We start from the raw sequence: 12,847 nt of genomic DNA, 5'->3' as shown, positions 1-12,847 counted from the left end.
TGGCGTCCCCGCACACCGCTTGTTGGCCGCCCACCACCTTTGGCTTCTTGTTGAAGGTCTGTAGCAATAGGCCGAAGTGGGGCGTCATGCGGAGGAAGGCCTCGCACACGACGATGAACGTCGAGATGTTGAGGATGAAGTTGGGGGCTAGATCATGGAAGTCCAGCCCATAGTAAAACATACGTGCGCGGACGAACGAGTGGAGGGGGAATCCCAGTGCATGGACGAAGTGACAGAGGAATACTACCCTTTCCTGGGGTTTCGGGGTAGGGATGATCTGCCCTTCGGCTGGAAGCCGGTGCGCGATGTATGCGGACAGGTATCCAGCCTCCCGAAGCTTCATGATGTCCTCCTCCGTGATGGAGGAGGCCATCCACTTGCCTCCCGCTCCGGGCATGCTTGGAATGACTTTGCGGAGAAGGTGAAAGTTGGGCGTTGGAGCTCGAGAATGGATGAGCAGAGGAAGAAGGAGGCGTGGGTGAAAAAGGGGAATCCTTATCTCTTTATAAAGGCAGTAGAAACTATGCGCCTCCTGAGGGAGTCCTGGATTATGGGGTCCTCGGATAGCCGGACTATGTACTTGTGCCGGACTATTGGACTATGAAGATACTAGATTGAAGACTTTGTCCCGTGTCCGGGTGGGACTCTCCTTTGCGTGGAAGGCAAGCTTGGCAATTCGGATATTTAGGTTTCCTTCTCTGTAACCGACTCTGTGTAACCCTAGCCACCTCCTGTGTGTATATAAACCGGAGGGTTTAGTCCGTAGGACAAAAAAAATCATAATCATAGGCTAGCTTCTAGGGTTTAGCCTCTACGATCTCGTGGTAGATCAACTCTTGTAATACTCATATCATCAAGATCAATCAAGCAGGAAGTAGGGTATTACCTCCATAGAGAGGGCTCGAACATGGGTAAACATTGTGTCCCCCGCCTCCTGTTACCATTAGCCTTAGACGCACAGTTTGGGACCCCTACCCGAGATCCACTGGTTTTCACACCGACATTGGTGCTTTCATTGAGAGTTCCACTGTGTCGTCATGATAAGGCTTGATGGCTCCTTCAATCATCCACAACGATGCGGTCCAGGGTGAGGTTTTCCTCCCCGAACAAATCTTCGTATTCGGCGGCTTCGCACTGCGGGCCAACTCGCTCGGCCATCTGGAGTAGATCGATAGCTACGCCCCTGGCCATCAGGTCAGGTTTGGAAGACTGAACTACACTACTGACATCCGCGGAGACTTGATCTTCGACGGATTCGAGCCCATGACAGGTGCGTCGTACTTTCACAATGAGCATGACTTAGATCTACCATCAGACGGTGTTCAAAAGAACACACCTGTAGCTACCCTGGCCTTAGACCCTGAGCAGGTCGGTCATCCGAGGACGGGTAGAATAGACCCCGCCACAGAGGTCGCACACTCATCGGTGATAGAGCCGAACACGGACAACGCCTCCAATGAGGTCTGTGTTATCGGACCCTCGGACTCGTCTTCGGTCGTAGTCTCCAAACCACATGCATACGTGCCTATCGAATCTGATTGGGAACCGATCATGGAGTTTACCTCCGCGGACATCTTCCTTGGGCGACGTGCTTAATTCGTTGAAATCTCTCTCCATGCCAGGAGACTCCTGGCCGAACTATGTCCGGCTTGAATGGGAAGCGGACGATGAAGAAATTCGTTCCCCACCCACCACCTACTTAATAGCCATTGTCGATGACTTAACCGACATGCTTGATTTCGACTCCAAAGACATCGACGGTATGGACGACGATGCCGGAGAAGAACGGCAACCACAGCCCAAAGGGCGCTAGACAGCCACCTCATCATATGATATATATATGGTGGACACACCCAAAGAAAGCAATGGCAATGAGGCACCGGAGGATAACCCCTTTGAGAAACAATCTAAGCGTCGGCGTTAGCGGCGCCGCTCTAAGCCCCGTCATAGCAAAAACAGCGATACCGGCACAAGAGACAATAGCACTCCGGATGATGCAGAAGACGAAAACAATCCTGCCCAGCCAAGCTTCGAGCAAGCCGGACGGGAAGATGGGCAAGTTAGCCCTGATAAACAGGCAACGGATGGAGACTCGGAGGATAAAAATTACATGCCCCTCTCCGAAGACGAGGTGAGCCTCGGCGATGAAGAATTTATCGTGCCTGAGGATCCCGTCGAGCAGGAGTGCTTCAAGCGCCGGCTTATAGCCACTTCAAAAAGCCTGAAGAAGAAGAAGCAGCAGCTTCAAGCTGATCAAGATCTGCTAACTGATAGATGGACTGAGGTCCTGGCAGCCGAGGAATACGGACTTGAGCGCCCAACCAAAAGCTACCCAAAGCGCAGGTTGCTACCTCAATTCGAGGAGGAGGCACTAGATCCTACACTACAAATGCAGGATGCGGCGGACCGGCCACCTCATGGCCGAGACAAAGCGGCGTATCAGCCAGAACACTAGCCCGCACCTCGTTGCCAAACAAACAAAAACACGAAGGCCCGGGGCTACACGCATGACCTGCGAGACGAATTGGAAAACAAAGCAGGACAGTCAAGATCGATCTAGGGATCATGGGGGCGCGCCCCAATGCGTGACGATGATTGCCACGCTGGATATGGTAAATACAAATCCGGCCGGACCGAATACAACGGACCAGACTCATTTGAACGGCATCGTGATGTAGCCCGACATACAGGCGCCGCACACCCCCTATGCTTCACTGATGAAGTAATGGAGCATGAATTCCCAGAAGGGTTTAAGCCCGTGAATATCGAGCCCTACGATGGGACTACAGACCCCGCGGTATGGATATAAGATTTTCATCTCCACATTCACATGGCCCGAGGGGATGATCTACATGCCATCAAGTACCTCCCACTAAAACTCAAGGGACCGGCTCGGCATTGGCTAAATAGTTTGCCAGCAAACTCCATTGGAAGTTGGGAGAACCTGGAAGACGCATTCCTGGATAACTTTCGTGGCACTTATGTGCGGCCACCGGATGCTGATGATTTAAGTCATATAACCCAACAACCCGGAGAGTCCGCCAGGAAATTCTGGACTCGGTTCCTAACTAAAAAGAACAAAATTGTCGACTATCCGGATGCCGAAGCCCTAGCGGCCTTTAAGCATAACATCTGTGACGAGTGGCTTGCCCGACATCTCGTCCAAGAGAAGCCGAAGTCCATGGCAGCCCTCACGACACTCATGACCCGCTTTTGTGCGTGCGAAGATAGCTGGCTCGCTCGCAGCAACAGCACATCAAGAAATCCTGGCACCTCAGATGCCAGAGATAGCAACGACAAGCCACGACGCAACAGACACAAGCGACGCAACAATGGCGATAACACCGAAGACACGGCCGTCAATGCCGGATTCAGTGGCTCTAAGTCCGGTCAGTGGAAAAAGCCATTCAAAAGAAACAATCCTGGCTCGTCCAGTCTGGACCGCATACTCGATCGCTCATGTCAAATTCACGGCATCCCCGATAAACCAGCCAACCACAACAACAGCGATGTTGGGTGTTCAAACAGGCCGGCAAGTTGAATGCCAAAAACAAGGAAAAGGGGCCGCGTAGTGATGACGAGGAGGAGCCCCGGCTGCCGAACACAGGAGGACATAACAAATTTCCTCCCCAAGTGAAAATGGTGAATATGATATATGCCACCCATATTCCCAAGCGGGAGGGGAAGCGCACACTCAGGGACGTCTACGCGATGGAGCCAGTCGCCCCAAAGTTTAACGCATGGTCTTCTTGTCCGATCACTTTTGATCACAGGGACCATCCTACCAGTATCCATCTCGGCGGTTCGGCCGCGTTGGTCCTCGACCCATCATTAACGGATCCCCCCTCACACGAGTCCTCATGGACGGTGGCAGCAGCGTGAACCTGCTCTATCAGGATACAACCCGCAAAATGGGCATCAATCCCTCAAGGGTTAAACCCACCAAAACCACCTTTAAAGGTGTCATACCAGGTGTAGAGGCATGTTGCACGAGATCAATCACACTAGAAGTAGTCGTCGGATCTCCGGACAACTTCCAAAGCGAGGAGTTAATCTTCGATATCGTCCCCTTCCACAGTGGCAACCACGCACTGCTTAGACGAATCGCATTTGCCAGATTCAATGTGGTACTGCATTATGCATACCTCAAATTTGGCAATAAAATCCCCGGACACCGCCAAGCGAGTCCAAACTACTCTCCAACATGATCGTCTGGCACATCCAGAGCTCGCCTAGCAATTCGGCCTCCGTCCTATTCTTAGTAAAGCGGTGAAATTTGTGCCGCGCGTACATAATTACACACTTAAAATACCATGGGCATAGACGGAGGCACAACTAGAATGCGGTACGGAATGCAGCTCAGCCGCCCTAGGATCTATATACTTTCACCCCCTTTTCTTTCTTTCAGGTCCCTATTTTCTTGAGGCTCTTCCGATAGCCTGATTATCGGACCCATCACGGGACGGAAACACCAAGGAGGCAAGGAGCTCTGGCGTATAAGGGAATCCCCAGGTGGTCTCAGATAACGATCGCTATACCTGTTTTACATACCCACACGTAGCTTGCTCTTGGTTAGGACATGTCAAATAGTCATATTCTGCTTATCGCACTACTTGTATACATACGCCTTGATGTATTATTCAAATAACAAGGGAAAATAATGTACAACATCAGCTTATTATTACATTTCTTTATCTTTTTCCTTGACTATTTATTTATTACAAATTCTATCTATACATTTTGGTACGTTCAGCTCGCCAGGGGCTTCAGTGTACCCCATAACACGGCAAGAAAAGTCCGAACACTTTCAACAGTGCGGCACCCCAAACTTATAGCATTATATGCATCAGCTCCGAATCATGTATTGGGTCAACACTTGGGTTTGCTCGGCTCCCATGTTTTGCTTCCTTACGTTCCGCTACATCGGTTAAGGTGGCACAGGGAGAACTACTGCGATTGTGTCCCGGTTCTTCTGGACGAGCACCTCAGTAGAGAAAGCCAAAAACTGACTGTCATGATGCGGCTAGAGCCGATCGCTGTTCGAGAAGTCTCAAATCCTTAAAGATTTCTTTCGCTTTGGGCGAGGAATCGGCCTTTGTCCGATTTAGGCGTGTATAGTACCCCAAGTTTGGCCTTCCCAATACGAGGGGCTACGCCAAAATTTAAAATTATAGAACTTCTATGGCTAAGTGAGAGTGATAAAGCCGTATAGTCTGATTGCCTTGTTCGTTGTGCTAAACACCTCCTTAAAGGACCAAAAATTTGGATAAAGAGTGTTTAGATTTATCCCGAACACCCCGGTACTAGTTACACGGGGGCAGAAGCCGACGACTGGCCAACTCTCAGATTTTATAAACGTCCGCACAGAAGGTAAAATTTTAAATCAGCAAGCGTTATATCGCACAAAAGAACTTGTTTCATATTACAGGATCAAATGAGTGTATTCACTCAAAGATTACATCCTTCGCACATTGCTCCGCCACAAGGCGGGATCCCTTCAGGACACTATCGTAATACTTTTCCGGGTGGTGATGCTCCTTGCCCTTCGGCAGCCCTTCGGTCATCAGCTTCTCTCCATCCATCTTCGCTCAGTGCACTTTTGCACCGGCGAAGGCCATTCGCGCACCTTCAATGCAAACTAGCCGCTTGATAACTTCAAGCCGCGGACAGGCACTCACAAGCCGATTTACTAGGCCGAAGTAGCTGCTGGGCAGGGGCCCGGCAAGCCACAGCCGGACTATGAGGTCCTTCATGGCCAGTTCGGCCGCCTTGTGCAGTTTAACTAGTTGCTTCAGCTGGTCGCTCAAGGGCATTGGATGTTCGATCCCAATATACTGAGACCAGAAGAATTTCTCCATTGAGTTCACTTCTTCAGCTCGGTAGAACTCTGCGGCATCAGACATGTTGTGTGGCAGATCTGCGAATGCTCCTAGAGAGCTCCAAATTCAGGTAAGCAAAAGGAAATTCTCCTTGACATGCTTGCTTTGCATAATGAATGCCTTACCTGCCGCAATCTTCTTGGCCGCCTGAATATCCTAGAGGGCCTTTTGGGCTTCGGCTTTGGCGTCTCGTGCGCTCTGGAGGGCCTTCGCAAGCTCGGACTCTTGCATCTTAGAGCCACGCTCCAAGGACTCGTATTTTCGGACGAAATCCTGGAGCTCTTGCTGGACCTCGTTGACCCGGGCCTCCTGCTTCTCGCGCTCGGCGTGCTCCTTGGCCGCTTTGTCTTCAGCCTCAGTCAGCGCCTTCTTAAGGGCCGCTACTTCGGTCGTGGCCCCTATTAAAGTTCATGACGCTTCTACTAACAGGAAATTTTTTTTCCTTTATAAATATACGGACGGGGTATTGTGTACCTTTGTTTTCCTCGAGCTGCCTCTTCACGAGGACGAGCTCTCCCTCGATCCGCTCCAGGTCCCGCTTCAGCCCGGAGACCTCCGTAGTATGAGCAGCAGTGGCCACCAGCGACGCCTGCTCATTCACATAGACATCTTTTGTTAGACTCCTGCGGATGTTATTTGATCCTCTGTTCGGTCTTTCTTTCCGAACACCAAACAGAGCATCAGGGGCTACTGTCTATACTATGATATTTTCTTACAATTTTGTTACTTACCTCAAAGCCTGTTAGGAGGCTGGCGCAGGTTTCGGTCAAACCGCTTTTGGCGGATATGACCTTCTCAATCACCATACTCATAATGGTACAGTGTTCTTCATCAATGGAAGCGCCGCGAAGCGCTTCCAGCAAGTTATCCGATAACTCTGGATGGACAGAGGTCATCCGTACAGGCGGCTCGCCCTCCTTAGAGAGAGGCTGCCTGCCTGAATCCGGAACCACTTGGGTTTCCAGAGCCGTATTCGGCTGGGGGCCAGACTTGCTACGGCCCCCATTATCGGAGTCCATGGGGGTCTTCCCTCCCATGTGCCCGGTGACTGGGATTTCGCCTGGGCGCATCTCCAGAACTGTCTCCCTTGGTCCGGTATCCTCTGAGACAATACCTCGGTGTCGTCCGCGGGCTTGGGGAGGAGGCTATTGGGAGTGAGTCACTGTTCATCACCGACTGGCCTAAAGACCCATCCGAAGAGGATACCCTGATGTGGGATTTGTCCGGACTGCATATGTATGTTCAACATGATAAGAAGCAATAAAGCAAAACATACTGGAAGTATTATAGTATCCGGATACTTACGACTTAGCCAGGGGCTTGTCCCTGGGCAACCACTCTTCGCCGCTATAGGTGGCTGTGGTGGAGTGGTCCGGAAGGAGGGTCTTTCCCTTCTTGGACGCCTCGGCCTCCCACTGCGGGGCAGCCTTTCTCTTCTTTTCCCCCCGGTTGGGGGGGATTTCCTCTTCCCCCTCCTCGTCTTTGTTGGAGGAGTGCGCCTCGGTGTCCTTGGACGTCATGTCCGATACAACCTTGCGCCGGAGACCTTTCCTGGTCCCCGTGGCCTTCATCTTGGCCTTCTTCTCCGGCACCCCGTAGGGTGCCGGAAACAGCATCTTCATTAGAAGGGACGATGCTGGATCTTTAGGTAGTGGAGCCAGACAGTCGATCCGCTCCACTATCGCTACCCAGTCCTATTGAATCAGCATGGAGGCTTAGATTCCTCCCACGAATATGCTGGTAAAAGGCACATCTTGCGAAATATAAGATCTCACCGAATGGGCTTAGCGTTTCGTGCTGAGTCCGTGATCTTCAGTTATGGGCGGTGGTACCTCGGTGGCCTTGAACAAAACCTTCCAGACGTCTTCGTGCATCGTGTCGAAGAGCTCTCGCAGCGTCGGGTGTTCAGCCGGGTTGAACTCGAACATATTGAAAGCCCGTCTCTGACACGGAAGGATCCAGAGGATGAGCATGACCTGGACCATGTTGACAAGCTTGATTTTCTTGCCTATCATATTTTGTACGCAGGTCTGAAGTCCGGTCAGCTCTACCGATGATCCCCAGGCTAAGCCCTTCTCTTTCCAGGAGGTGAGCCGCATGGGGATGCCGGATCAAAATTCGGGGGTCACCGCCCAGTTGGTGTCGCGCGGCTCGGTGATGTAGAACCACCCCGATTGCCACCACTTCACGGTCTCCACCAAGGAGCCTTTGGGCCAGGTGACATTGGGCATCTTGCCCACCATTGCGCCTCCGCACTTTGCTTGCTGGCCAACCACCACCTTTGTCTTCACGTTGAGGGTCTTCAGCCATAGGCTGAAGTGGGGCGTAATGTGGAGGAAGGCCTCGCACACGACGATAAACGCCGAGATGTTGAGGATGAAATTGGGGGCCAGATCATGGAAGTCCAACCCGTAGTAGAACATAAGTCCGGGGACGAATGGGTGGAGGGGGAATCCCAGTCCGCGGATGAAATGAGAGAGGAACACTACCCTCTCCTGGGGTTTCAGGGTAGGGACGATTTGTCCTTCAGCCGGAAGCAGGTGCTTGATGTTTGCGGACAGGTATCCGGCCTCGCGAAGCTTCATGATGTCCTCCTCCGTAACGGAGAAGGCCATCCACTTGCCTCCCGCTCTGGACATGGCTTTACGGAGAAGGTGAGAACATGGGCGCTGGAGCTTGAGCGAGGAAGAATGGATGAGCAGAGGAAGAAGAAGGTGTGGGTGAAAAGCGGAAGTCCTTATCTCTTTATAAAGGCGGTAGGAACTGTGCGCCTCCCACTTGCCCCGTAAACTCGCTTATTCCCCAAGCTCCGCGTTGATGGCACAGTTGGGTTACCCACACCCGTATTGATGAGAATCCCATGATAAGGGGACACGATCTCTGCTTCGACCAGACGTGCCAATAAAACCGCCTCGCAATATGTGCAGTAGCAGGTTGAGAAAACCGGTTCATATATTGACCGGGCAGCGGTGTGATATCACGCTATGGAAAGTTGTCAGTAGATTAGATTTGTGGAATATTGTGCTCTCTACAGTGCTACGTGGAATTTGTTTTCCAGAGTCGGACACGATTCATGTGTTCAAAATCTACCTTGGAGTATTCGGAGAAGGAACCCGCCTTGCAATGCCGAAGACAATCTGTGCGCCGGACTCATCGTCATTGAAGCCTGGTTCAGGGGCTACTGAGGGAGTCCTGGATTAGGGGGTCCTCGGACAGCCGGACTATGTACTTGTCCCAGACTATTGGACTATGAAGATACAAGATTGAAGACTTCATCCCGTGTCCGGGTGGGACTCTCTTTTGCGTGGAAGGCAAGCTTGGCAATTCGGATATGTAGATTTCCTTCTCTGTAACTGACTCTGTGTAACCCTAGCCCCCTCTGGTGTCTATATAAACTGGAGGGTTTAGTCCGTAGGAAAAAAAACAATCATAATCATAGGCTAGCTTCTAGGGTTTAGCCTCTATAATCTCGTGGTAGATCAACTCTTGTAATACTCATATCATCAAGATCAATCAAGCAGGAAGTAGGGTATTACCTCCATAGAGAGGGCCCGAACCTGGGTAAACATTGTGTCTCCCGCCTCCTGTTACCATTAGCCTTAGACGCACAGTTCGGGACCCCCTACCCAAAATCCGCCGGTTTTGACACCGACACCTCCCCACTTGCCCTGGAAACTCGCGTATTCCCCAAGCGTCGTGTTCATGGTGCGGTTGGGTTACCCACACCTGTATTGATGAGAATCCCGTGATAAGGGGACACGATAACTGCTTCGACAAGACGTGCCAATAGAACTGCCTCGCAAGATGTGCAGTAGCAGGTTGAGAAAAACGATTCGTATAATGACCGGGCAGCGGCGTGATGTCACGCTATGAAAAAGTTGTCAGCAGATTAGGCATGTGGAATATTGTGCTCTCTACGGTGGTATGTGGAAATTTGTTTTGCGGAGCCACACATTATTCTTGTGCTCAAGATCTACTTTGGAGTATTCGGAGAAGGAACCCTCCTTGCAATGCCAAAGACAATCTGCACGCCGGACTCATCGTCATTGAAGCCTGGTTCAGGGGCTACTGACGGAGTCCTGGATTAGGGGGTCCTCGGACAGCCGGACTATATGCTTATGCCGGACTGTTGGACTGTAAAGATACAAGATTGAAGACTTCATCCCGTGTCCAGGTGGGACTCTCCTTTGCGTGGAAGGCAAGCTTGGCAATTCAGATATGTAGATTTCCTTCTCTGTAACCGACTCTGTGTAACCCTAGCCCCCTCCGGTGTCTATATAAACCGGAGGGTTTAGTCCGTAGGACAACAACAATCATTATCATAGGCTAGCTTCTAGGGTTTAGCCTCTACGAACTCGTGGTAGATCAACTCTTGTAATACTCATATCATCAAGATCAATCAAGAAGGAAGTAGGGTATTACCTCGATAGAGAGGGCCCGAACCCGGGTAAACATTCTGTCCCCCGCCTCATGTTACCATTAGCCTTAGACGCATAGTTCGGGACCCCCTACCCGAGATCCGTCAGTTTTTACACCGACAGACATACTGTGTTTTGGCACCCATCGTGTATGAATCCGGGTGAGAGGCGGTTATGTCACGTTTGAGTGAAATTACAAACCTACCCCTACCGAAACCTATAGAAATCGAGCACATAGGCTTTGCGTGGTAGGGATAGGTAGTAATAATTTCCATCTCGCAGATTTTTGTTTCGGGCGGTTACTGCGACTTTCCCCGCTTCGTTCAAATTTTCCAAAGTGCACGTTTACCGTGCCAACTCAATTCGAATTCCATTTGTATTCTATTTTTTTCAGGCGGGATCCATTTTCGATTGGAATGAAATTCTATATACGTCATTTTTTATATATATACTTTCAAAAGCACAACACCCTTTATACATAAATATGGTTTACAAATGGCATGATCTCAGATTCATAAGGTTGTATCCAGCAATTTAGAATTTCAAATATTTGAAACCACTTTATGTTGAAATCCAATGTATGCATTCTTCGCTAACTGTGTCCAATTAATGTGTGTTTCATGCGGGGTTTTTTTACTTCTAAAACATGTATAATTTGTTTCACACACGCAACTTATAGTGTAATCCCATCTAGACATTAATTGCATTTAAACCATGCATTGTTTCTAATTAAAGAATCTATGGATCACCTATTGATAAACTATATAACATTACTCGTGTCCCCAAATTCAAATGAATATGCATGTTTGATACACCAATTTGCGTTATGATATTATCGATGTCATGATCTCCAGTTTAAATATTTGAATCCTCTTTAATCCAGATATTCGTCTCATATATCTGCCACTCATGCTTATATAGGACTATCTTTCTAGACCTATACGCGTTCATCGTCTCTCGGGTATCTCTCGTGCTACCTGTATGTCGACAATGATCTTTTATCTTCGTAACACACTGACGGTACTCTCTCCCTCGACCTTCATCACTCTATCTCGCTCTAAGTATATCTCGCAACCTGCTATGTGTCTCTAACTATGATTCTCCATGTGAAATCTCTTTCTCTCACACAACTCCCGGGGTCTCATTTCTCTCACTACTCCCCTATGTGCCACTCGCACACCCCTCATACAGAGATGTCTTTCGCTCCTTAGGTATGAGAACCTACGACTCTTCCTCTTAAATATCTCTTTCGCACACACAAACACAAACTCTGTCTCCCAGGGTCTCATATTTCTCCACTGTTCTCTTGTATGTCGCTCACACACACTCTCTCTCCCTAGAGATATCTTGCGTTCCCTCATATGTCTCTCTAGCTATCACTCTCGTTGTGAAATATCTTTCTCTCTTGCAGACACAAAACTCCATCTCTCGGGATCTCATTTCTCTCTGATATTTGTTTGTGTGTGACTCACATGCACCCTATCTCTATCTCTCTCACACCCACACACATAACTCAGCCTTCTGATCCACTCGACTCCTATCTCTAACGCACACTAGCTAGCATCTTTATCTTTCTATTTATCTGTTTCTCCATCAACCTTCTTTCTCGCCCTCACTCTTGCGTCCTATCACGCACACTACATATGTTTCTCTCTACATGCAGTCAAGTGCCCTCTTTTTATCTTTCTCTCACACACACACATAACTTCACCCTCTGAACCACCCGGCGGTCATCTCCAGCACTGAAACTAGCGGATGTCCCTCTAGCTAGCATTTCCATCTCTGGATCTATCTTTAGTTTCTCCGTCAACATATCTTTCTCGCACGTAGTCTTGCTTCCTATCAACCACACTATATATGTCTCTCCATACATATGCATTTATAGGTTGATCTCTTTTGCACAATCGTTGTGCCTCACTCCCTCTGCTCGCCATAGATGCATGCTCCAGCCCACGCCACTATATCTTAAAGACAAAAACACATGCTCAATTGGTGGGCCTTCTTCCCTGCATTCTCACATGCATGGATATTGTCATACCGATCCGTCTCTCCCATGTCATTGATCTTATGACTTATGTCTTCTTTCTTTTATCTCGATCATGCACGCGTGCGCACACACACACACATCCCACGTATACATGTATACATCTCACACATGCACGTTCAAGGTCTCTATGTCTCAATACATAGTTAATTACCCTCAACCCTAATGCCACATCGAATCATTCTCTTCTTGTGTGCACATAACTTCAGCCTGGATGGGTAAAACACACACTCACACTTAACAATCTCCTTCTAGCTACCCCCCTCTCACTCTTCCCCTATATCCCCGAAACCAATAAGATCATCCCTTCGTTTAATTCCCGCCTACATGCACCATCGATATATAGTAGTCTTCCCCGGTGTCTCTCGAACAAACACGTTCTCTCGATGTCGACTACTCTCACGCGCGCACACCTTCTCTTCCCTCTCTACGGGCATTTTCTCTCTCGCACCCCATCGTTGGTGGCCTCTGCCATACACATCACCTCTCTATGATGAAGCCATGCA

Source organism: Triticum dicoccoides, chromosome 1B, assembly GCF_002162155.2.
Source record: "Triticum dicoccoides isolate Atlit2015 ecotype Zavitan chromosome 1B, WEW_v2.0, whole genome shotgun sequence".
NCBI classification, from domain to species: Eukaryota; Viridiplantae; Streptophyta; class Magnoliopsida; order Poales; family Poaceae; genus Triticum; species Triticum dicoccoides.
This window is presented reverse-complemented; position numbering follows the sequence as displayed.